This window comes from Falco biarmicus, chromosome 8 (assembly GCF_023638135.1).
Source record: "Falco biarmicus isolate bFalBia1 chromosome 8, bFalBia1.pri, whole genome shotgun sequence".
Classification (NCBI taxonomy): Eukaryota; Metazoa; Chordata; class Aves; order Falconiformes; family Falconidae; genus Falco; species Falco biarmicus.
This window is the reverse complement of record NC_079295.1, coordinates 4,337,891-4,361,149: the sequence shown is the minus strand read 5'-3', so window position 1 is coordinate 4,361,149 and position 23,259 is coordinate 4,337,891. Positions and strand designations below refer to the sequence as shown.

The 23,259-nt window shown below is 39.8% G+C and overlaps 1 long non-coding RNA gene across 1 annotated transcript; it reads left to right on the top strand.

Moving 5' to 3' along the window:
• Nucleotides 1–4,312: 4,312 nt before the first annotated feature.
• LOC130154258 (uncharacterized) lies at nucleotides 4,313–21,797 on the top strand. Its single transcript, XR_008823660.1, has 2 exons — nucleotides 4,313–4,489; nucleotides 13,974–21,797. It is a non-coding gene; the product is annotated as an uncharacterized LOC130154258 (long non-coding RNA).
• The last annotated feature ends 1,462 nt before the right edge of the window (nucleotides 21,798–23,259 follow it).

Below are 23,259 nucleotides of genomic sequence, written 5' to 3'. Positions count from 1 at the left end.
GTACTATCCAAGGGAATAAGGGACTGGGACACAGAGTAATGGCAGGAAATTCATGTACTACTGAGTTGGGCTTCAGCCAGCTCGGAAGCCTTTATGCTACGCTCCCTTCTCCAGGAGGGTTTATTTGCAGAGGCACGAAAGCATGACTTGGTGCACATCCAGGAAGGCTGGCACCAAACTGAGGCCAACGAGCCCTGTTGAACCTGGGCAAGCTCTGTGGAGAGGCTGACTGTCTCCCCACCGTGCTCCTCTCACTCCTGGTTCTGGGAACACAGCCCAGACCCACCTGAGCAAGCTCTGCGCAATGCCAGGCTTGGTTGGGAAAACACACAGCCTGCTTCTGGGCCTCAGTTGGATCTGAAAACCACTTAACCATATTTGTATCGCGTTGCACCTGCCAGACCCAGACTGATTGGTGAGCCAATACAAAAATATCCTGGCTGGCTGCATCCATGGCATTGCTTACACAGGAGGAATCATGTGCCTATGGAAAACAGTGCACTACCTATAATGGCACATTATATAGCAAATTTATCCTTAAAGCAACAGTGAGTTTGCAACTTTAAAAGAAGCTATTCTAAATATTTGTAGACTACATTACCTAATTACAAACATAATAATTTGTTTGTCTGAAGTGGGGGTGCCCCCCAACATAACGTAGCTGCTTTCTAGGTTCACTAGTATCTGTGAAAAGCATAGAAAAATGCTTTGAGCTGTCCAAATTAACATTAGTAGTGTTGCCCCTTCTGCCTTGATCAAGCACATCTAAACAATGACTCATAGTTGACCAAAAAAAGGTAATTGATTTTTCTGACGTTTACTTGCCTACATCAAATAACCTCATTCCTTGAAATAAGTTCATTGGTATGCTGAAAAACAAGCTCTGACTTCTGGTATTTGAAAGCTTGAATGGCTGCTGCTCAACCTTATAAAGCTGGAAAAAATCTAGAAATGTAAGTATTCTGCATGACGGAGACAGAGAGAGGAATGACCGCCCAGCACAGAGGCAGAGATACAGCAAATTGAATTACGACATTATAATCGATGGCTACAGTAAGAAATATGTCTTATGGAGGAGTTAGTTCAGTTACCCTCCCACATCTTTGTTAACATAGCAGATTTTAATTTGCTGTAGCTATAGTTTATGAGGTGCTTTTACACATTGCAAAGGGGTTAACTTTAAAGAATCAAACTACTGAGATACTTGGCCAATTCTGTACATAGTACAGCTGTTATACAGTGGCAATTCCCTGCAACACTTGACTCCTTAGATAGGCTGCACTCATCTACCACATACAACACCTATATTCTAGCAAAGTTACTAAACAACCCAGTTTGCTCTTCAGAAATATCTTCTTTGGGGCATTCAATTGTGTTCAAAATAGAAATGAGCTCAGATGATTTAAATAGTTGAAATAATGGCAAACAGACTGGCTTTGCCAGGGAGATATACAACGTGTTGGGGAAACCACAGCATTGCAACCTTTTTACGTTATTGGCTGTTTCTTGTCTAGCTTCCAAATATTGTAAAAACACCTGCAGGTATCACAAGAGAATCACTTAGAAATAATTTTTGTTTTTTGCAAAAAATTAGGCTAAGAGCACTGAAAGCCATGGGCCAAACTCACCTTCAAAAAATTGCTCAGAAAGACAGGCAGCAGGATACACAGCACCCATTTGTCAGAAGGTCCAATTTAAGAGCTTCCCCTTAACTCAAGTGTAACAGGAATTCATGTGCAATTTGGATACCAGATTCCAGTGCCAACTATTTGCTTTTTATGCATGCTGTTTAGTTTCACGTCCAACCTTTTTTGCACACGCCTATAAGCCTCATTATTTATAAAGCCAACCAGGGCAGCCTCAAAGCTTGACTTTCCCAGGTTATTTCTGCATCTCCTGATGATTTCTGGCAAAAATCTGATTTACACAGGCTATGTGAGCTTCTTTATCTTAACATACATAAGGTTTTCAGCTGTTTTTCAGTGATGAATTACAAGGTATTTCTACTTCGCAAGGAGTGAAGTTGTCTTCACCTGTCAGTCATAAACAACATGAAGCTATCTTGCTGTTGATAATTCTAAACTTTTGGGGATCCTCTTGCATTAGGCTAGGAACTTGGTCAGTATGATACAGGTACAAGAGTTGAGTTAGTTGTTAATGCTTTTTTTGTCATGGATTTCTTGCACAAATATAGACTCCAAAAATCAGCTAATTAACTAACAGGCTATGAGGCCACAGTATTCCAATTTGAAAGGGTTCATTACAAACTTACAGTTTAGAAAATACTGGATAAAACTCAGCAACTTTCTCAGCATTTAGTCTAAGTGACTTCATACCCAGGAGTAATTCCACTGAAACTGTGGGTGATCTTACCGACAGGAATGCTAGGATGCTCTGAATAACAGCTGTAAGTGAGTTTCTTACTACACAGACTCTCTCACAGGTTAAAGTATCAACAATTTTAGCAGAATCCTTTCGTTGCCTGAAATAAAACACATTCTTGGTCCTTTGTCAGAGGAGGGTGAGGATGGTCAGTAACTTGCTGGATCATCCTCCTCTTGCTCCTTTGCTCTTTTTTGTTTAGATAAATTGGAAGCTTAAGAACAATTACCCACCAATTGTAGACTAAAACCACACCTGATTCTATGTAATTGCAGAGTGGTTGTTATCCTTGAACAAAGCCTTTGAATCAACAATTCTAAAACACTAGCATTTGCAAAGTTGTAAAGATTAATTCACATGGCTGGGAATTGATTTATTCCTTACTGATTTGGCTATATTGATTATTCTGATGCCTTCTCAACTGGCTTAACTTTGGATGTCATTTTTAGGTTATGTGCTTACCATACTCTTCTCATCTGATTAAATTACAGCTATGAATCAATTCTCTCTGCCATGCAACTGAATTCTCAGATATGGTTTCACTTAACTTTATATGAGGTTATTTAGCTTTTCCCCCCACAGACTTCCAATTCATTCTACAGTGCTGTGAATAAGAATAGTATTTTAATTTTACTAATTTTAATAGTGAGGCTCATGGGTAAATGTCACTCAGCATCACAGAAGAGATACGTTCGTTAACTCACAATCTCTCTCCCATTTAGGCAAGCTTCTCAGCTTCTTTTCTGAATGAAATCCCTGCAAACCGAGTTGTTTCTCATCCTTATGCTGTTTGTGTAATTTCCTTCCTCCAGCAGTAGAAGGCAGAAGGATTTACCCCAAGGACCTGCTGTCAGGGCTGCTGACAGACCCATGCAACAGCAGAGGGGCAAGAAGGGACTGCCTGGGAAGCTTTGCTAGGCTGCGGGAGGGGGCATCAATCACCAGGAAAGGCATGGATCTGCTAGACAGCAAACAGGTTCTCTTTTGCCTCTTCATGCCTGTCCTACTCCGACACCAAGTGTGCTCTGTTCCAGGCTAATCCCAGAAGAAACAGGGCATTAACATCAGCATAAGCTGTCCTTTTGTGAGCCATGGCAAAGGTAGAAGATGCTAATTAAGGGTCTAGATATGAATCATGAGTGTGCATAGCACCCAGTCTCCTGTAAGGACCTTCTGCAAGAGCAAGACATTCTTGCAGTGGACCTCTTCACTAGCAGTTGGATCACTGCGCAAATGAAAGTCTACAAAATTGTACCTAGTCAAAGAAATATACAGGCAATCTTGCTATCAGTGAGTTTGTAAACTTGACTAGATGTGAATGGAAGAATAATGTGGTGGCTTCTGGGCCTGTTAATATTTACCCTCAACTCTTCCTTTCCTATTCCACCTTTTTTGTTTCATACCCCACAGGAGAAAGAGGAAAGAGATTTTTAGATGTAAACAATTAAAACCGACAACAACGAACCTCACACACACACACACAAGCAAACAAACAAACAAACAGACCCCCACCACCAAAAAGATTCTTGCAACAGAGAAGAGAACTCTTTGTAAAATGGTCTCAAGGTTGTTTTTGCAACAGTCTATATCCTCCACAGAGACTGTAGGCTCTCATGAGTGGGCAGCACATAATGTTGTAAGCTGCAGATGCAGCTCTATTCAGGATAAATATATGTTTTTAAAAGCTTTAAATGTCTTAAAGACCATCTCTCCCTTTTTCCATAGTCCCAATCACAGTTTTTAAACATTTACTTTATAACATATATGAAATGTAAAGCTTTTCTGTGAAATGCTTTATTAAGTATTCAGTATGAGTGATGAAGGCTGTGCAAAGTAGCGCAGCACAGAGCGCTTTCATTTTATGTGAGACTTCCGTAAACAGGAAACACTCATGCCCAAGTGATTAGTTACTATGTAAGTGATACTTTTTCTTTGAGAAAGAGAAATTAAACAGAAACTAAAGGTTAGAAGCCATGCACCTGCATACATTGCTGTTCTTGACTGTGGACTATTCAATGAATTCTTCTCACCACTCATTATGTTCCCCATCTCTAGAGCTTCTTGGAGAGAACATTTCCTCTGACTACTTCACAACGTAATCCCAAAGGTATGAACATTTTTTATGTGATGCTCAATAAATAACGTTGATGCTGTATGATTAAGCTCTACATTTATTTTAAAGAGGCTTTGAAACTTTACAGAAGAGGAAACATAACACAGTCCATCATCCTCTATTAATAAAGTCTCCTATTTTTCTTCTCTTTTATAGTGGAAGTCTTTCTACTTCACTGTAACTCTAGGGTTTTATGCAGTATGCTGCATAATCATTATGGAAATAAGTGCTTTGCAATTTGTTTTAAGAGAGATAGAGTACAAAGGCAGTTACAGAAAGGTGGAGATATATTGCAAGATTTTCTTACCTAGCACAACACCATGTAATATTAAAAAATCATGAGTTTTAAGATCTCTGCTGAACTTCATAAAACCCCTCCAATTTGGTTGTGGTGATTCCAGATTTTATTTTCTTCCCAAATATTGTTACATTCAGTTTCTGTTCTTATAAACCTCTATGTGCTGACAACCTTTGTACTGATCTAGACTGCACTGACAGCAGCAGAGACCTGAGTGTCCCTAACTTCTCAGCCTAGAATATATCATCTTCATATCAGTAAAACTAAAACTACTTCCAATGCATTCACAGCCATCTTGGACATAATTACAACACAATTACAAACTTGTGGTTTCTTCATAGGCTCACAGCATTATATCATTCTGATAATGCAGGGAAATGTTTCAATAAAGTTGCAATGCATATACTTTTATCATTAACATTAGATCTAACTTACTATTTTCACAAGCTATCTGGTGCTAATTACAGACATGGAATTGTGCTAAGCACAAGTTACTGCTTTTTAAGAATACAGATTGATAGTCAGAAACCAAAATTCTGCTGTGATAGTACAATACTACAGTATTTATTTTTTAAGCTTTGGGAAAATTGTACAACTCCTAACACCTGACTTTGGTACGCTTCTTGTTATCACAAATTTATACCTATATAATTCTTAACAAAATTCAGTTGCATTTTAAATGCTATTCCTCTTCTCCCCAAAATACTTTTCTCCGATTCCTTTATGAGCTTAGTCTGCACTGAAAGGCCAGAAAACACGAGCTGTTGGGGGGACTCGCTGGGATCAATGGCAGCTTTAGTGTTTTTTAACTGGCAGGAACCTTCCCTCAGCATTAAAGGCAACAACGTAGGCATGGTGTATTTACGGTGCTTATTTACATCTCATATATTGTTCCTGCCCCTGTTGGGCAGAGCCAGGCTTAGTGCTGGCAGGTGTGCTTGCTGCATATGAAGCAGGGCAAGGAAAAAAGTGATTCTGCTGAGAATTACAAAGTTCTGGCAGGGAAAGACCCCGCTGTCACCAGCACCAGAGCCAGCCCTACCTGACTCTAGCCCTAGGCTGCAACTTACGCCTTGGGACACCCTGATATCCATGGCTAAGGGCTGCACAGGGGCCAGTTCCCGTAGCTGGCTATCCTTTGCTTTGGCAAGCTTCCTGAGCCCCATTTCCATGAGGTGTCTTGGACTTCTCATTCTCAGAGCTCTAACCTTAATCCTAACCTTAACCCCTAGGCAAGTCCTAGGGCAGGAGCTCAGCCACATGCCCTGATAAACTAATTCCAAGGGGTGAATCCCACCAGCAGCACCCAAATTGTTTTGCCCTCCTCCTTAAGCCACACTCTTAGTACATGACTAAGCTATAACTTGCTCTTTCTTGGAACAGTAACAGATGCTGAGATGTTTTTGTGTGTAGGAGTCCTGGTGCCAAACCAAGCAGAAATCCTGGCTGCATAGTTTCACTTTTCTCTACCTCAGTTAACCAAACTGCTCTTGATTGTGTTAAGCAGTCCTGCTCTAAGAATCTGTTCAGAAATATTCAGATTAATGTTAACTGCGCACGTTAACTGCAATCCTGAGCACTCAAACCTTCCTGACAATCCATGCTGTCAGGGCAGGTGACAGCAACAGAGCCAGATACAGTCACAGACCTGAAGGGATTTAGGATTTCCTGGGAATTAGGATTTCAGAATATACTGTGATGTCAACTTGTTATATATTTTAGATGAGCTGGCAGGGCAGGAGAGCTGTTAGCTTACCTTGGAAAAGCTAGAGGAAGACTGCTCATGAAGCCAACTGAACATGGCTTAAAGAATATAACAGTTCCCATAGTACAGCAAGGAGAAAGACGATGTCCTCTGCACTACAGTTTGTTAACTCAGGGCAAATGGTGACCTCAAGATGATGCCATTCAGTCAACACATGTCATTACTTGAGGTGCTGAGCTCTAAAATCTAGAGGGAAAGTTAAATCTGTTGTAAGCTTCCTATTACAACCAGGTTATGTCTATATTCTGCATGAAAAATAAACAGAGCTGGAACAAAGGTGTCATATCACTACGTATTTATGATTTGCAACAACCTCTTAATGAGTTCACCATGTTTTCTCTTGTACCTGCCATCTTTACGCTGTGCTACAGAGCATGTGAATGTGTTTTTACCATCGGAGAGATAATCTTCAAGAGCTGCTTTTGCCTGGTTTGTCAAAAGTAATGCTTTGTACACCTCTGCTGGGAATGCTGAGCTGGCTGCTGAATACAGAGCTAAGAGGTCTAGATATTGGCTTCTTTCCTTTTAATTATCATCTCACATGTAAAGGAGACTGTTTTATCTTTCAAGAGCACAAAGGTCATATAAATAGTCTTTAGTACAGAAAAGAGCTAGACAGTTTCATGGTTATAATTTAGAATCTAGTTCCATTTCAGTTATTTAGTCTTGATACCAAATGAAGCAGAGAAATGTGAATTTTTATGATATTATCTCTTCCAAAAATATTGTTTTGATCTTATTCAAATCCTCCATCTTGATAAGCCAGAAACATTTTGTTGAGACTAGCTTTTTTGTATAAAGGTGAAAATAAAACATTCCAGCAATTTCCCAAACACAATTTGAAAGAAATGTCTGCACGTTTTCTGTTTTCCTGAAAGCTACACTAACAAAACCCAATCCATCAAAACAATTGAATTAAAAGTTTTAAACGTCACCTGCAGTGTAAGCATCTTCATTTAAATACAAACTATCCGAGTGTTTAAACTTAACCATGAGGTTGTTTTTTTCTTTTTGAGATTATATTCATTTGATGAAATTCACTATGTAGATGTAATATAGACTTTTTTAAGTCACTTGACTGAGCATACCATGACATTCTGATTAAAAGATTAGCATCGTGCTGTATCAGTGGAACACATTTTAAATGGATTAAGAAGTGACTACTGGATAGATCTCAATGTGGAGCCAGTTACTATTCACAGGAATCAGGGGATTTCTTAACCCACAGGACTGCAAAACTGAGCTAAGTCTCGCAGTCCAAGACCTACACACAATTTTTGTTGCTCTGCACTTTGAAACAGAAAAACCTAGAATGATATGTAAATAAATTTGCTTCTAGTTCTCATTAAAAGAGCCAGACAGATCTTAATAGAAGACACTATCTGCATGAAACATCAGGAAGATGATTCTTTTTCTAATGTGTGTTTACTTGTACTTGTTTACAAGTGAAGGGCGAACACCACCACCTTATGAACACCAGTGGTTACAAGACTAGATACTTTCTGAGCTGTTCTAACATTTCAGCAACAACTGCGTTTACTACATCTGCTCAAAATAGGCCTGTTTTACAAAAAAACCCAGTCTGACCCCGTTGTGGTCTCCAGAGCTTTCCAAGAACCTACCTGAAAATGAGCCGAGAGGTTCAGAAACGATTCCCAGTTTGGTTCCATTATAAACTTTAAACCACACAGGACCAGGAGCACAATCCTAGCTGTGCAAGCTGTTCCCCTTGGCACCGCGGGTGAATGGCACATGGTAACACAGCTGACCATCTGCAAGTCAGTGCGTTCCTCTGCTCCCGTTTTGGAGGGGTGGGGTTACAAGACAGGTGTTTTGAAACACTCGAGGCATAGCTCCCAGAAAAACTTTGAAATACTATCATACTGGTCGTGTCTCACAACATAGTGATACTATCCCAACCAACAAAGACAACAAAGTCTTCAAACTTCACAGAGTCACAGACTGGTCAGGGTTGAAGGGACCTCTGGAGATCATCTAGTCCAGCCCCTTGCTGAAGCAGGGTCACCCAGAGCAGGCTGCTACCTCACCTCATTAGTTTTGAGAGGGTTGGGGAAAGAAACCCTAGAGTAGTCCTGTTTATGAATCTCGATTTGTTAAGGGCTTGAATTATAGCAGGCTCAGAGAGGAGGGTTAAGAGAGAGAGGTGGAGTAGCAGTGTTGGTAACCTTCTCCTTGTCTCAGGTGAGCTTGAGTAAAGGAGGAGGGAATCTCCAGCATGTGCCTAGTGGGACCCTAAGACACTGGGATCTTTTCGCTGTGTGTTTAAAAGGCTTTAACTAAGTCCTCTTCATCTGATTCCGTGAACCACTTTCAAGCAAGTAGCTTGTGGTTTGGGAAGGCAGCATACAGTTTCTGGTGCTGAAGTGAGGCTCTTGAGGAGAAAAAGGTTTAAGATTGCTCCGGGAGGTTGGAACAACTCCCCTTCCTTTGACTCCAAACAGAGAAAAACTTCCTTTCCTTTCCTTTAGTAAGGACTGGGAAATGGGACTCACTATTCCCACAAGAACAGGTGTGTTGGTTAGTGACATGAAAACTGCTCGAAGGAGGCCCAGGGCAGGACCTGGGGAACAGCACAAGGAAACTGCCACAGACGGGGGTCTCTCTGCAGCACCTTCCCTCTCTTTCCGAAGGGAGGAAGGAAGAGAGGCCTGTGGTCACCAGCATCTTTCCTACCTCCCTTTCTAGAGGAAGATGATCGAATAGAGTGCATTACACGGCATGCCATTAGAGTATCTTTGGGAAAGTTTTCAATCTAGAGAAAAGAACCGGCTACTTAGTGAAAAACAACTAACCACTAAATACTGCCAGCACCAAAAATGATTTGCCTTTTGGCAAACACAGATTTTCCCATCCTGATCAAACTTCATTCATTTTGATAATGAACACGGATACGCTTCTGTCTTCCTCTCCACATGCACACACAGTCAGGTAAATAAACGTGCACTAAAGCAACGTGACAATCCACCTTGGGAAGTTCCTTTCAGCTACTATTTTTATTTTCCCCCCATCATTACTCTTGCTGTTTCTGCAGCACGGTGTCACTTTCTAAGCACACCTCTGCAAAACCTGCAGAATTCTTTGGCTTCCTCATCCTCCCAACCAAGTCTGATTTATTTCAGCATCAGTTACCAAACCTGGAATGCAAACATTTTCTCTCTGACACAAGGAATCATATGATTTACATCTGCTGTTGGCTATGGGGGGAAAAAAAAGAAGTAATCACAGGATTCACTTCTTAGGTTACGGTATCTCATGGAGGCAAAAGCACGACCCCAGATCCCCCCCAAAGTGACAAAATACTTACTCTGTTGGCACATACTGTAAAGTGACCTATGTTTGATCATTCAGTGGTCTAATGAATCAATCAAAACCAACCTCTCAGTCCCGGCAGTGGAGAGCATAATAAACAAAATTGCAAAACAGAACTGTTCTATTGATTGTTGTTAATCTAATCTCCCCCTTAGCACCAACTTATCATTAGAACCTTACCCCCACCCCCCCCCCCCCACCCCCCATCCCCAGCGCCTGCCCAGCAGCAATGACAGCTGGGGCTGTCGCTGTATTGACAACATTCTCATTAAACAATGGCATCCATTATCAAAATACACTTATCAAAAAATGTGACAACTGCTGCTCGTGACTTAAGGATTATATAACTGTAATGTGACTGTCCTTCTAATACTGCTGGAAAATCAGTACATAAGAGCTCTGCATTAAACAAGGAGATACATATTAATCTTTTATTTTTTGTACTACTTAATATACCATTGTTTTAATTATGGTCATTTGTTATATCTTAGCTCTACAGAAAACTGCTAGAGAGTGCTTTGTAAATCACGGTGTATCAAAAGAAAGACAACTGATTCAGCCTGCAATGCAGGAATACACAACAGAAAATCACTTAATCTCCATGTGGTTTAGTTCTACCCCACTCACTGTGATAAAGGTGTAGACACAGGAAAGCAGATTTAGTACAAATATCAAAAGCAAGGCTCAAATCCCTGGTCCCAGTCGGCCTCTTAGCGTACCTCTGAAATTCAAGGGCTGGGATAAGAAGGCTGCTTCAAACAGTCAACAAGAATTCCCTTCCACATAAACTAGCTCTTTATTCACTGGGAAAATAGCAGCCACAGCATTACTCATAACAGGGTTCCTACCCTAAGGGACATTATAAGGGCAAAACGTGCGCTGGCAGCTGTGCTACCCTTTAACTAGCACTTTCATCCACAAGTAATACAGGTAAATTATTTTCTTCTGCCCCAAAAGGAAAACTCTTTGGCTCTGGTTTACCTTCTGGCGGATCCTTTCTGTATCGTTATCAGGACTGTAAAGACATTAACTTCCTTGTTTCATTGCCGAATGTTTGGTGATGTGGAAACTCCTACGTGTCATTCAGTAAAAAGGGACAGGAGGAAAACCTGAGCATCCTCCAGGAACACAGCTGAAGGAATGTTCTTAGGCAAAAAGAGAATTTTATACTAAAAATAAAAATTAAACCCAAACTACAACAAAGAAGGTCAGTTCCACAATCCAGTTGAGTTGTGGTTGCCTTGTATGAAAAATCGCCCCTAACCATTCGGTCCTGCACATTATGTGCTGCATACATAATTAAAGCCTACCATTTTTTATTGCGCAGAACAAGTGACTAGATTTTTACCAGCGATATAAAAATAACATGCCATTTGCTTTGGAACGCTAGTAAAAATTTTGTGATCAAATGCAAGGTGTTTTATGGAAGCTTCCTTTCTCTATCATTATCTGTCATTTTCAGTCAAAACAGAGCTAATATTGGACATCTGGGAGAAAGGCTGCTTTTGCAGGCGCTGCTTCATGAGCAGAATATGGCAAATAACAGAGAATTTTTTAAGTTTTTTCCCTTTGTGGTCAGAAATAAAAAGCATAATAAATATGTTAAAAGGGCTAATGAGTCCCAAGCAGCAAGATCTTCATCTTTCAAAGACTTTTATGGATTGTAATTATCTAATTACTGTTAATTGGTTGAGTGGGATGAGGGAGTACTGTGGGTGTAGGAGGGCATGCATTGTGCTTCACATTTGGTACTCATTCTGACACCACTGGGTGTAAAACACAACTTGCTCAGGAAAATCAACAATTTCATTGCAAAGTTTTTAGGTCGGATTTGCAGTTTTCATCTGTGGTTTTAAAACTATTGCTGATTCTTCATGCTCTGTGTGTGCTAAGGCAGGAAAGCTGACTGGCTTCTCCTCATACTCATAAGATTTAGAGGAATCCATAGAATCTACATTCTTACCAGGTTTTCTGCACCAACATCTCTTTAAAAATTGCACACTATGACCCTGAAGTAACCACAGCTTCACAGCAACTAGTTTTTTGCATCCTGAATCCCAGGCATGTAGTAAAAGGCTAGCTCTAATGTAACTAACCAAAATGGACTACGTGAACCCATCCTGAAGGAGTAATAATTTCTGAAAATAGGATTTTTGGTTCACAGCAGCTTTTTGTAAACACAAACTTAAGTATCTCCGGGATGCTGCTGAATGGAAGTCATTGTCACCTCCACAGTGAGGATTACAGCAGTGCTGTGCCTCAAGGATTAATCCTTTTAAAAGCAGTTCAATGGGGAGGAGATGATCAGAAAAGGATCAGTTATGCACAATAATACAGTTTTTGATACTCAGTTTTGAGCTAGAACACTTTGTACAGGTACGACTATTGAAATCTCATCTGAGCCCCATTCAACATGAAGAGCAAAATTATGTTCTTAATTAATTTTCACACTGACCTAGCAGAACTTCAAGTAAGTGACTGCATGGTGCACAGGACTATGGAGAGTAAAGCTTTTTTCCCCAGAAATGAAGAACAAAACTGTAACTTGCAATGCTAGACAACAGGAATCCCTGAATAATAACTTGATCTTTAGTCAAATGCTTTCCCCTTTGGAGAAAACTGAATGTGAAGATTTTAAAATTTCTGGTGCATTAGGAAAACAAATGGAAGGGAAAACAAATGGAAGCACCACTATCTGGCACGCATCATTACCTGCTCACCCGGGTGGGCAAGGCACAAACTGAGCCTAATAGCCCTCCTTTGTCTTCTAAAGCACTGTGCAGGGTCCTAAATACATTACTTAATGCCTCCAAATCAGTTTCATTAAACAGCCACTTTGCTTGTTAACACCTACAGTACTGACAGTTGCCTTGCGACACTATAAACTACATAGCAAAATCACTGGCATTAGAAGATTAACCAACATGCAAGAGTTTGAAGAAGAGCACAAATCTGTTGAATCAGGGATAGACGGACACGTCATTGCTGCCTACTCCTCACATCTCAAATAACTGAGCTGGTCAAGTGTCTGCTATGAGAGGCTGGCATGTGCATTGGCCTTCAAAAACAGGTTCCTCTGCTCAATTAGCAAAATGCTGTCAAGTGTGAACAGAGGCTTTTTTTGTAAGAAGGTAGCAGGGCGTGCTTCAGCACGGGGAACTTAGTGGGGGCAGAGTGACCTTGAAGAAATGAGAAAAAAAAATAAAATATTGCTGTCCACACTTATACTTAGCAACCCACAGTAGTTGTGAGAATAGCCACAGTGTTTATTCTGTTTAATTTCCCAGCATTAAGTAAAATTTGGAAGATCATTTCCATGTAGCTACAAAACATTAAAAATTTGTGTTTAACAGCGTAATTTATGGTGATTATTTTTTTTATTTACAAAGAAAGCTGTTGTAGTAACCAACTTCTTTGCAAGTGGATTGATTTTTTAGGGATATGAAAAAGAAATTAATGAAGGTGGTTTAGGCACAAGCTTAAAGAGCAAGGGGAGTAATACAGGTCAGCAGTATGAGGAGGTGCACTTTTTGTCTTGCATTTCACTCTAAAGCAAGGTGCTTGTAATGAGACAGAGGAGGCCTCTTGAACTTTCAAAATACAGACCTTTTTTGGAAAAGCATAAAAATTATGAAGATTTGCTATTGTGTCCTCAAAATGCACTACTAGAGCTCGAAATAGCTGCATAATACTAGACCACACAATTATTTTCTTCACTTTCCCTGTACTAGATTTTTATTTCTGCTCACTTCTGCCTCTAAAAGCTTCCAGATATGCCTAGAGACTCTTAGAACAATTTCTTAAATACTGAGATTGCAAGATTAATTCAAGCTCAAACTCTTATTTTGTACTAAAAAAAAAAAAAAAAAAAAAGTAGCAGGAAAAAAGCCACATTACAACACAAAAATCTGTGTCAGCCTTTAGTAATGTATTTTGGACATTTTGCTTTATATAATTTTTTGCTGTCACTATATTACCATTACTGCACTATTTCACGCCATATGTCTCAAGCAAAATACTATACCCAAAAATAGTTACTCTCATATTTTGTTTGGTAACATCTTTCCCCAAAATTTCTGTTACAGGATGGCTGCGCTTCCCAGGGAAGAGAAATTCCCAGATGCGACTAGAACAGAGAAAGCTAAACAAGGCGTTGTGGGTCCAGAGTCTCAGCAGTGCTTGTCAGAACTTCAGAGTGTGCAGACAGATTCAAACTGCCCATACCCTTTGGGCTTTGGGGATGACCAAACATCTTTGAGTCTTCCACAGCCAAGAGAGGCCGTCTGAGCATCTAACAGCACAAAATCAGCCGTAACATTGGGTTACTCAGCCATGGCCTCTTTTAGTGGAGAGCAGAATATCGAGGGATTGCCTGGGGATTTTTCTCAGCAATTACATAAAAACCCCCAAACCCCAACCTCCAATGTTATTGAGAAACCACAACTGTAAAAGTAGTTTGGGTAACACTTAAATTTGTGTTCCCGACTTTCACTGTCAGCCTTGCGCTGTAGCAGCCTAGCATTCTGTAGCGAAGAGCACAGACATGCAATCAAAAGCTGTACAGAGCCAAATTATTCCACTTTATCCGTACCTTTTAAAAGGCTCAGCCTGAATTCTTCAACAAATCAGACACTTGTTCTCATTCTATGCACCAACCTAAACAAATCTGTGAGGATTTCATGCTTTTTCTACTTTTTTTTTTTCTATCTATATGTTTATGTCAAGTTTATCACAATAGTTTCTAAGCATCTATGCTTAATTTTGTAACCAGCACTATAGGATGATCAACAACACATTCTCTTAATTTTAGATCTGATTATCCAGCACCCATCATTTTCTCCTGAAGTGTTATCCACAAAGAAATTTAAAAGTAGGAATTAATATGGTCTCAAATTAATTTCCCTAACCAACCAGATGGCCTAATTATTGGCACCAAAAGAGCCAAGATGGAAGAGTCCTTGTACCAAATTCAAAAGCCTATGGCATATAGCATCCCTTATTTATTTTTTAAGTCTTAGTGGAACTCCGAGCATTAAAAAAACATGTGGAGAAAGTTCTTTTTAAATCACAATACTATTTCTGCTCTCTTCCAAAATGCAATGTATTAAATAAAAAAATAATTTTCAAAATCAGCTGGTTTATATGAAGCGAATACAATAGAACCAACCTACAGATTTTTTCCAATGCAAGTTTTAAGTGGACAATTAATGAAAAAAGGTAATGTAAATACCACTCCAGTGCCCCTTTCCATCTGTGACTCACACTTTTATGCAGATGCTTATGAACTTCACATCTCGACATCCTGTAAAGCCTGCAGGTATTCTTCCTATTCTATAGATCTGAAGAGTCAAATTATGGTTTTCTCAAACCCCCCATCCCCCCCCCCCCCCTTTTTTTTTTTTGTTGGTTGGCCTTTTTTGGTAAAATTAAATAAGACTTTAAATAAGAAAGGTTTGATGTTTATGTAAGTAATGAGGATTTTTGACACTTTTTATAGCCTTCCAGCCCTCTGCAGTCCAGCCAAACCATAACAAAATCTTCCAGTTAACACCAACACAGATGCACCATCTTTCATGAGTAGCACTGTAAAACTACAAATTAAGTAGAAGTACAAAATTAAAAACATCAGTTAAACATATTACCTGCAACTTTATGTTTTTCATCTAATGGCTTTGAAATCACCAATATTTGTTTTAATCTCTGATTTTCCAGCAGGTTAAAGCACAGCAATACAAAAGGATTCCAGCTAATTTTACTCAGTTATAATAGCACTGTCTTAATTTAAGTGAAAAGACTTCTCCCGGCTGGGGTAAGGTAGCCTCCTCTACCTTTTCTTCTTGCTTCTTAATAGTTTTGCTCTTCCTGACTCTGACCAGATCCTACCAAGAGTAAGCAGGAATGGTGGCCTGCTGCTCAATGGCTGGTGTAATGTAACTGCTCTGATGCAGTTTTCGCTTCTCAGTGCAAAGCAAAACCACTTTCTCAGTTTCTGCATCCTTGACTTCTGGATAATATACCTCAGCATGCTGGGAGGTTTGATTAACATGTAAAGCCTTGAGACTCTTTACCAAAGGCAGCAGTGCAGAGTAGTGTTTCCCAAATTGCATTGCAGGTGAAAGCTCATAAGATTTGCTATAAAGCTACCTGATCATCAAAAGCAACAGCTCCCATTGGCTTTAGTGGATTTAGCTGTAGCCCTGAATGAGCACAATCTCATTTATTTAACATCCTTTGTTCATGGCACCGTTGTTTTTCTCTCTGGCTAGTGATTTTCTCTGCTGCTTCTTTTCTGATACATTCCATAGCAGGAACATTTTCACAGAGATAAAAGTTGTTATCTTGCCAAATTGAAACATTCAAAGGAAGTAATCATTTATGACCATAACCCGTGAGCAAACATTTCATGATTCCTAGGTCATCTGCATTTGGGTTAACCTCGAAAAGCTCAGCTAAACTTTCTTGTGCTTATAAAGTTGCACAGAATTTTCATGTTAGGACACAGTACCATACTTTTCACTTCGTGGTTTGTCTTATTCAGAAACAGAGGATATTGCTTAGATCTTGCAAAGTTCATCTGAGTGTTTCAAGGATCTATACAGTTATATTCAACAGAGTTAAACATTTCCCCTCAAATATCCCCAAGGGGAGTGGGCTAAAAGCATCACTGATACTCAGAAGCTTCCTGTCTCTCAGTACCAACATGGCTTTACTCAGATTTACTATTGACTCAACTACTGTGGGAGAAGACAGTAGCATGGTCTGGAAACCACCTGAACTACTGGGTTCAAAGCGTAGAGACCAGCAGTGTAAATCCCAGCTGGAGGCCAGTGACTGGTGGTATGCCCCAGGTCGTGATGCTGAGGCTAAATTAACATCTCCACTAGTGATGTGGACAACAGGACAGCATGTACCCTCAGCAAATTTGCAGAAACATGACTTGGAGGAGCGATTGATACAGTGGAGGATTGAGGTGTCATTCAGAGAGACCTGAACAGGCTGAAGAAATGAGTAGACAGGAATGTAACCAAGTTCAAAGGGAAATGCAAAGCCCTGCACCTGGGAAGGAATAACCCCATGCAGCAGTACAGGCTGGAGGCTAACTGTCCTGAAAGCAGCTTTGCAGAAAAAGATCTGGAGGTCCTGGTGGTCAGAAAGCTGACCACAGGCCAGTGATGCATACTTGTGGCAAAGAAGGTCGAAACCATCTTTGGCTGCATTAGGAAAAGCATTGCAAGCAGACAAGGGAGGTGATCCTTCCCCTCTACTCTGCCTTGGTGAGACACATCTGGAGTGCTGGGCTCAGTTCTGGGCTCCCCAGGGTGAGACAGGTGCACAGATGTGCTGCAGTGAGCTTAGCAAAAGGCCATGAAGGTGAAAGGATGAGAACATCTGACTTGAGGGGTGGTTGACATTTCTGGGCACATAGAGAAATAAAAGACATTCTATTCAAACAATACTTCTTTACTGAGAGGGTGGTTGAACAATGGCAATTACCCACAGAGCCTGTGGGTTTTCCATCCTTGAGGATGTTCAAAACCCAACCAGATGCAGTCCTGTGCAATCTGCTCTAGCTGGGCTTGCTTGAGCAGGAGGTTAGACTAGAAGGTTTCCAGAGATCCCTGCCCTGTTTTGGTTTTCATCACATGATATTAATAAACACAGTAACTCCTTTTGCTGGAACAAATGTCTTTAATTAAAAAGCCTGAGATCAAAACTACCTATATTTTAATCTCTAAATCACGCTTTTCTTTGCAAAATAGAAGAAACTGAGGGTTAGAAGGTCTTTAGAGTGAAGTATACATGCATCCACATAAACATGAGAGTTCTTGCTACTAAATTTGCTGTGATGTGCCACTGCATGGTTAAAGGCAGAATAAATTTACTATCTCTCAACACTAAAGAACGAAGAGAAAAATCCCAAACAATAAAAAAGCCAAAAATGTTTTCCTCTCCCTTCTCTTTCTGTTCTTCTCCTGTGAAAATATTAATCCATACAATCATTTTGTGTTCAGAATTCCATCTCCCTTTCTCTCCTCTAATCCTTTATCTGTTTTCTTTCCTGAAAAATCTTCATTAGGACCTACCTAGGCTGACTGGTGAGAAGCTAATCAGGAAACTTTATCTGTGAGCTCTGGCATTCACTTTAGTTAATTGAAATCTTTCAGGTCTAACAAATCCACTTTTATATCTCAAACTAGCTAGGAGAAAGCCATAAAAGCATCTTTGCACAATAAGAAGAGCTAAACGTTAAGTCTGACAGGATTTGAAATGAATTAAAAAAAAAAAAAAAAAAGCTGGAAAGAAGTTTAAAGTAGCCTCCAAGTATCAGTGTGTCATATTACTTAGTGTGACATGAGTACTTAGTTATACTTCGTATGAATACGTGGCCCTGGAGAGATGGGAGCACTCATTTATTATACTGGGGAGCTGTAGCTAAACCTCACGCTTTCCACGGCAATAGACAGCCTTTCACTACAGTAATATTCTTCTGTCACGAAGTAGGCAGCTTTCTACTTTATTGCAAGATTCACTGGATTTGCAGTAATTTCTCTCTTTGAACATCTAAGTACTAATTTACAAAGGCTCTCTCAGAACATCATCCTTGGCACATCATCTTTTTAGCAGAACAACTTCTAAGAATTGGCTGCTCTGGTCTATCTCTAGTTGGAGCACTGGAAGTTGAGGATATCCACAGTAATAAGAGGTAGAAAATTGCCATGTTAAAATTCAAACTGATGCCTGCTTACTTCAGATTCCTGCCTGAGCAAATGCTTCTGTGGATGAGACTGGAATCTTTGCTCAAATAAAAGTAATTTTTGAAAGGTTAATGTTTTAAAGGTTCAGGCTGAAACAATAGCTGGTCAACCAAGAAACCATAACAATCCCTTCTCATTTGAATGTCTTTTTTTGGGTTAAGATTTGGCATGCAGTAGGCAATGTTTGCCACTTTGAAGTAACTCGGAGCTCAGGTACTCGCCAGTCTTACCAGACCATGCTTCCTTCCCTCCCCTCCAACAGAGCAGCTCTTCAGGTGTTTTACCTGTTCTTCTAGGCGCTATTCCACTGGGACAGGGGAAGGAAAAGGAGTTCCCTCTTTGCTAGAAGAGCTCAGCCGGTGTAGTTGGGCTCTTCTGCTCAGGCACCTTTCTGCCAAACTAATGACACTGAACTTCACACTGGTCAAGTGGACAGGAGTAGGATATAACAACAGGTTTACTGTGGGTAACTAAATACAGACAAGTGAGATTTACCCTGTTCTTATCTATGGCAACCAGCAGTATTCACAAATTTTTTTCCCACTAAGTAGTCTTACTGTACATAATCTGGTACTTAGACTTCTGTACACAAGACCTTTTAAACTGGTGACTGTCTTCTAATCACTTTGTTACCAACTATTAACATTCCGAGTGCCACAATATCTCAAAGTTTCTTTCCTAGGGTTCCTATGATTGTATGTCTTATGTTTCTTTTTAATTTAGAAATTTAATTGCAGAGAAAAGTTTAAAAAATTAGCTTTAAAAATCTCAAAGGAAAATTATGAAACTGCGTCACAAGGGGCTTCCTTTAAAATCAGCATTTTTAAGCAAGTCTCAGCATTTTGAATGTCTGGTTTCAACAATATTGCTTAGCTGTACAGCATAAGAAAATTGAGTTTCTCTAGAACCAGCTCGATAGTTCATGTTTCAACACACATTTTAATTATTAACTAACACGGTTTGGGAACATAGGTCACTTAAGTTTCTAATTTTATTTTTTGTAAAAAAATAACATATTCAAGGTTCTGATATGCCTACTATAAAAATTAAGGCTTAGCCCTATGAAGTAGTTAGTTCATCAGATTTTTTGGCGGAAGCAGCAGAAACCTGTTTCTCTCCTCGTGTTACTGTTGAACTTATATACCCGCTCATGTAAGAATGCAAGAATCTCTTCTCATCCACACCTTCAGCTCAGAGCCTATGAAGAAAGAAGACATCCTTAGGCTTGGCTGTGGTGGGTGAAGTCAGAGCCAAGCAGGGCTGGTGCAGCCCACGCTGAGGGGTGCACAGAGCTACCAGCGCTTCCCTGGAGCGCCTGGCTCCTCTCGGCGCTGCTTGTCATGCTGGTGTCAGAGCCCTGTAGCGCTGGCATCGGCGATGGACATTCAAAAGGCAAAAGGGGGAGAAGGGAAGAAGAGATCCTCTATTTATTCTTCCATTAATTTGAAAGATATACTCATTTTGCCAATTCTACATTATAAACAAAACTAAATGCACTTCCCACTGAACTTTGGAGAGCTGTAAACTACTAATATTTCAAACCTACAACTCACAGTGCAGTGAGCGCAGTGGAAAAAATATATCTGATGAAACAAGTTTTAGAAAAGTCAAATATCATTGTTTCCATGTAGAGAAAGAAAAGCACCAGCAGAAATAAAGGAGCTTGCCCCTGCAATAGTTATGGGCCAAGAGCTGAGGTATGTCTTCTTGTAGTCTAACTTTATACATATATTGCAAGAGCTTGGGGCACTGTCAGGCTTCTCAGGGCAGGACATTAATCTCTCTGCCTTAAAGCTGTACATCAGCAGTATCAAGTTTCCTTTGCACCCTAGTGTGCTCTTGGGGAAAGACACGCAGGTTGTTAAAAACTGAGGTCAGAATAACGTGATGTTTAAATGTTGGGGGGAAAAGGCATCTCACACTACAGCTTTTCTGGAGGCATTATTATCCTCCATTTCTTAGTAAGACTTTATTCTTGTTTCACGCAATTAACATTTTCAAACTGCCACAGCAAGCTTCAATAAATGTAGCACCAGTAACCAGCAAACCAGCCTCCAATTTAAGCTTATTTATTTCCCAGAGTAATATCTCCTACTACAGGACCTAGTGCAGAGCAATAGCAATTTCTATTCATAATAAATGTTTCTGTAAACTAATGTCTATATGTGGGGATGTTTTGGTGCCTGTCTCCCCTTGCCTCTGTTCTTCCCTTTCTTATCTTTAGCTCAGAGTATCTGTAGACCATACCATAGCTTTTAAGAAAATATCAAAACAGGGTATGTTAAAATTGGTGGTAGAAATGTATGTGTGGAGGGAGAAAACCATCTACAGTAAGCTGATTTAAGCAATCCTTTTGTAAAAAATCATTTTTTCATTCTACTCCAACTCCAGCCCTATATCTTGGACAGATTTTTTTTCTCAACAGATAGTAGTAAACAAAAAATACAAAGATTTTTTTTAAAGCAAAATTTTACACAGCAAGCTCACTAAGCGGAAAAAACGTACTTGTAACTTACACTCAAGTAGCATCAAGTGGCCTTTTAATACACATTTGATTAAGCGTATTGCTTTTTTTTTTTAAGAAAGAATAACTGTTCCACCACACATGTATGCAATTCGAAAGCTAATGTACATATATTGATGGGAAAACCTTGGATGACTACATGCCACAGCAACTCTTATTTGTAATAATGCTACTACGGGCTTTTTCCTCTTAGACAACTGGTTGAAGCAGGTGGCTACCAGCACACTTACAAAGATTATCAAAATTATGGACTTCTTCCATAGTGAAAAGCTGAGTGACAGCCTTCTGACACCACTAATGGCATTTGAGTTCACTTCCTCCAGTCTTTATAGATGCAGAACACAACCAGCTTGCTGAATGAGAGGGTTTGGTTTCTGAACCTCTTCAGCACTGTCTAAGACAAAAAGTTGCCAAAAGCTTGAAACTTAAAAAAGCAACAAACAAACCAAAACCAGAACAAAACCCCTTGTGATATTGTGTGTGTCTCTCTTCTTTGGAAAGAGAAGTGTAATATGAGCTGGAGAAAAGCAAGAGTTCACACAGTTACTAGCACTATGTTGATCAGATTCTAATTAAATTTTCTGTAGAACTGCATACCTAAAAATAAAAAAAAGCCAATGCAAATTAAAGATACTTTATGAAAAGGAGCAATTTCTTTTGTTAGCTGGCACCCATAAATGAGCAAAGTTTACAAATAAAGGTGTATTTTGGTTTCACAGCTCTAAGAACTTAAAAATATCAGTATTTTATAGTCCCTGAGAAGAGAAAGCTTATAAAAAAACATTGCCTCTGAGCATCCCACCTGTAGCTGTACCTCTGCCTGCCCCAACATTCACTGAACTTCTAGCAAAACAGCATTTCTGTTTACAGACAGGCCTCTTATTAAGTTCCCACTTGTCATAGCATCTTTGTGAGAAGTCTGGAGTCAGAAGCACAGTAGAAAGTCAATGACTTTCACTGGTGTTTACGCCGGGTTGTTTTTTTTTTTGTTTTTTTTTTTTTTTTTAAGAGCACAGAATTCACCATTGAGTTCTTCCCTGTCCTATACCATGCCCTAGGTGGATGAGGTCCATCTGTCAGGCTCAAAGACATCCGCAATCAGCAGGCATATTTGAGCTGACAAAAGGGTCAAGGCTCAGGAGCAGAGTACTGCTCACAAAGGGAATGTGGCTCTGAATTTGCAGACACAGTTAAGGAAAAGTTCTGGTGTCAAAGATTTGTGCTGCTGCCCCTGTGGGAAATAAGCCAAACTAATGAGGAAAAATATTGAAAGATATTCCATTCTCCAGGCTCTCCTGTGCATCCAGTTTTCTCTATTTCAGCCTATTAGTCTTCATTCTGTGTCTCCTGCAGCGGCCTTTGTCAGCACATGAATAATTAATGTTAATAGTCTCATCAACTTCAGGGCATAGTGCAAGACTCATTGAGCAAATGTTGGTTGGGCTTGTCCTGCCTCATGATGAAGTCTTTTCTTTCACAGAAGAGATCCCACAGAAGAAAAGCTGTGGTATATGTCTTCAGTATTCCTTAAATGGGTGAATGTAGCAATAAGCATTACGTGTATATCTCATGGCACATAAAAGTGGCCAGATCACCTATTAAATGCGAACATTCAATGAATACTGAACACAACATAATAGCTGGTTTAACCTGAATTTAATGTCTTTAAATCCATCCAGCAAAAAACCCATGATTGTTTTTGTTGTTGTAACAACACATGGTATCATAATGCCATGGTTATATTACGCTACCCAGCGATTACTTCAGAAATTTTAAACGGAAAAACCAGCGGAACTGTTTTGATCACAAAGCATTCCTTACATATGCCCTTACAGGCTTGTCCTCGGAAGATGTCAGCACAAAACAGATGAATGAGGAGAATGTTAGTTTTGTTATGGCTGACTACTACTGCTAACAGTAATACAAACTCTCACTATTGCCCTGGACTTTTTCTACTTTTTAATCCCTTCTTGAATCCGTAATGGAAAACTAGAGTAACAATGAATGTTCCCCTTTTGGCTCTGACTGTAAATGAGGCACAGATAAAGCAAGCCCCAAATCCTACTTCTGATAAACAGACCACCAAGTTAG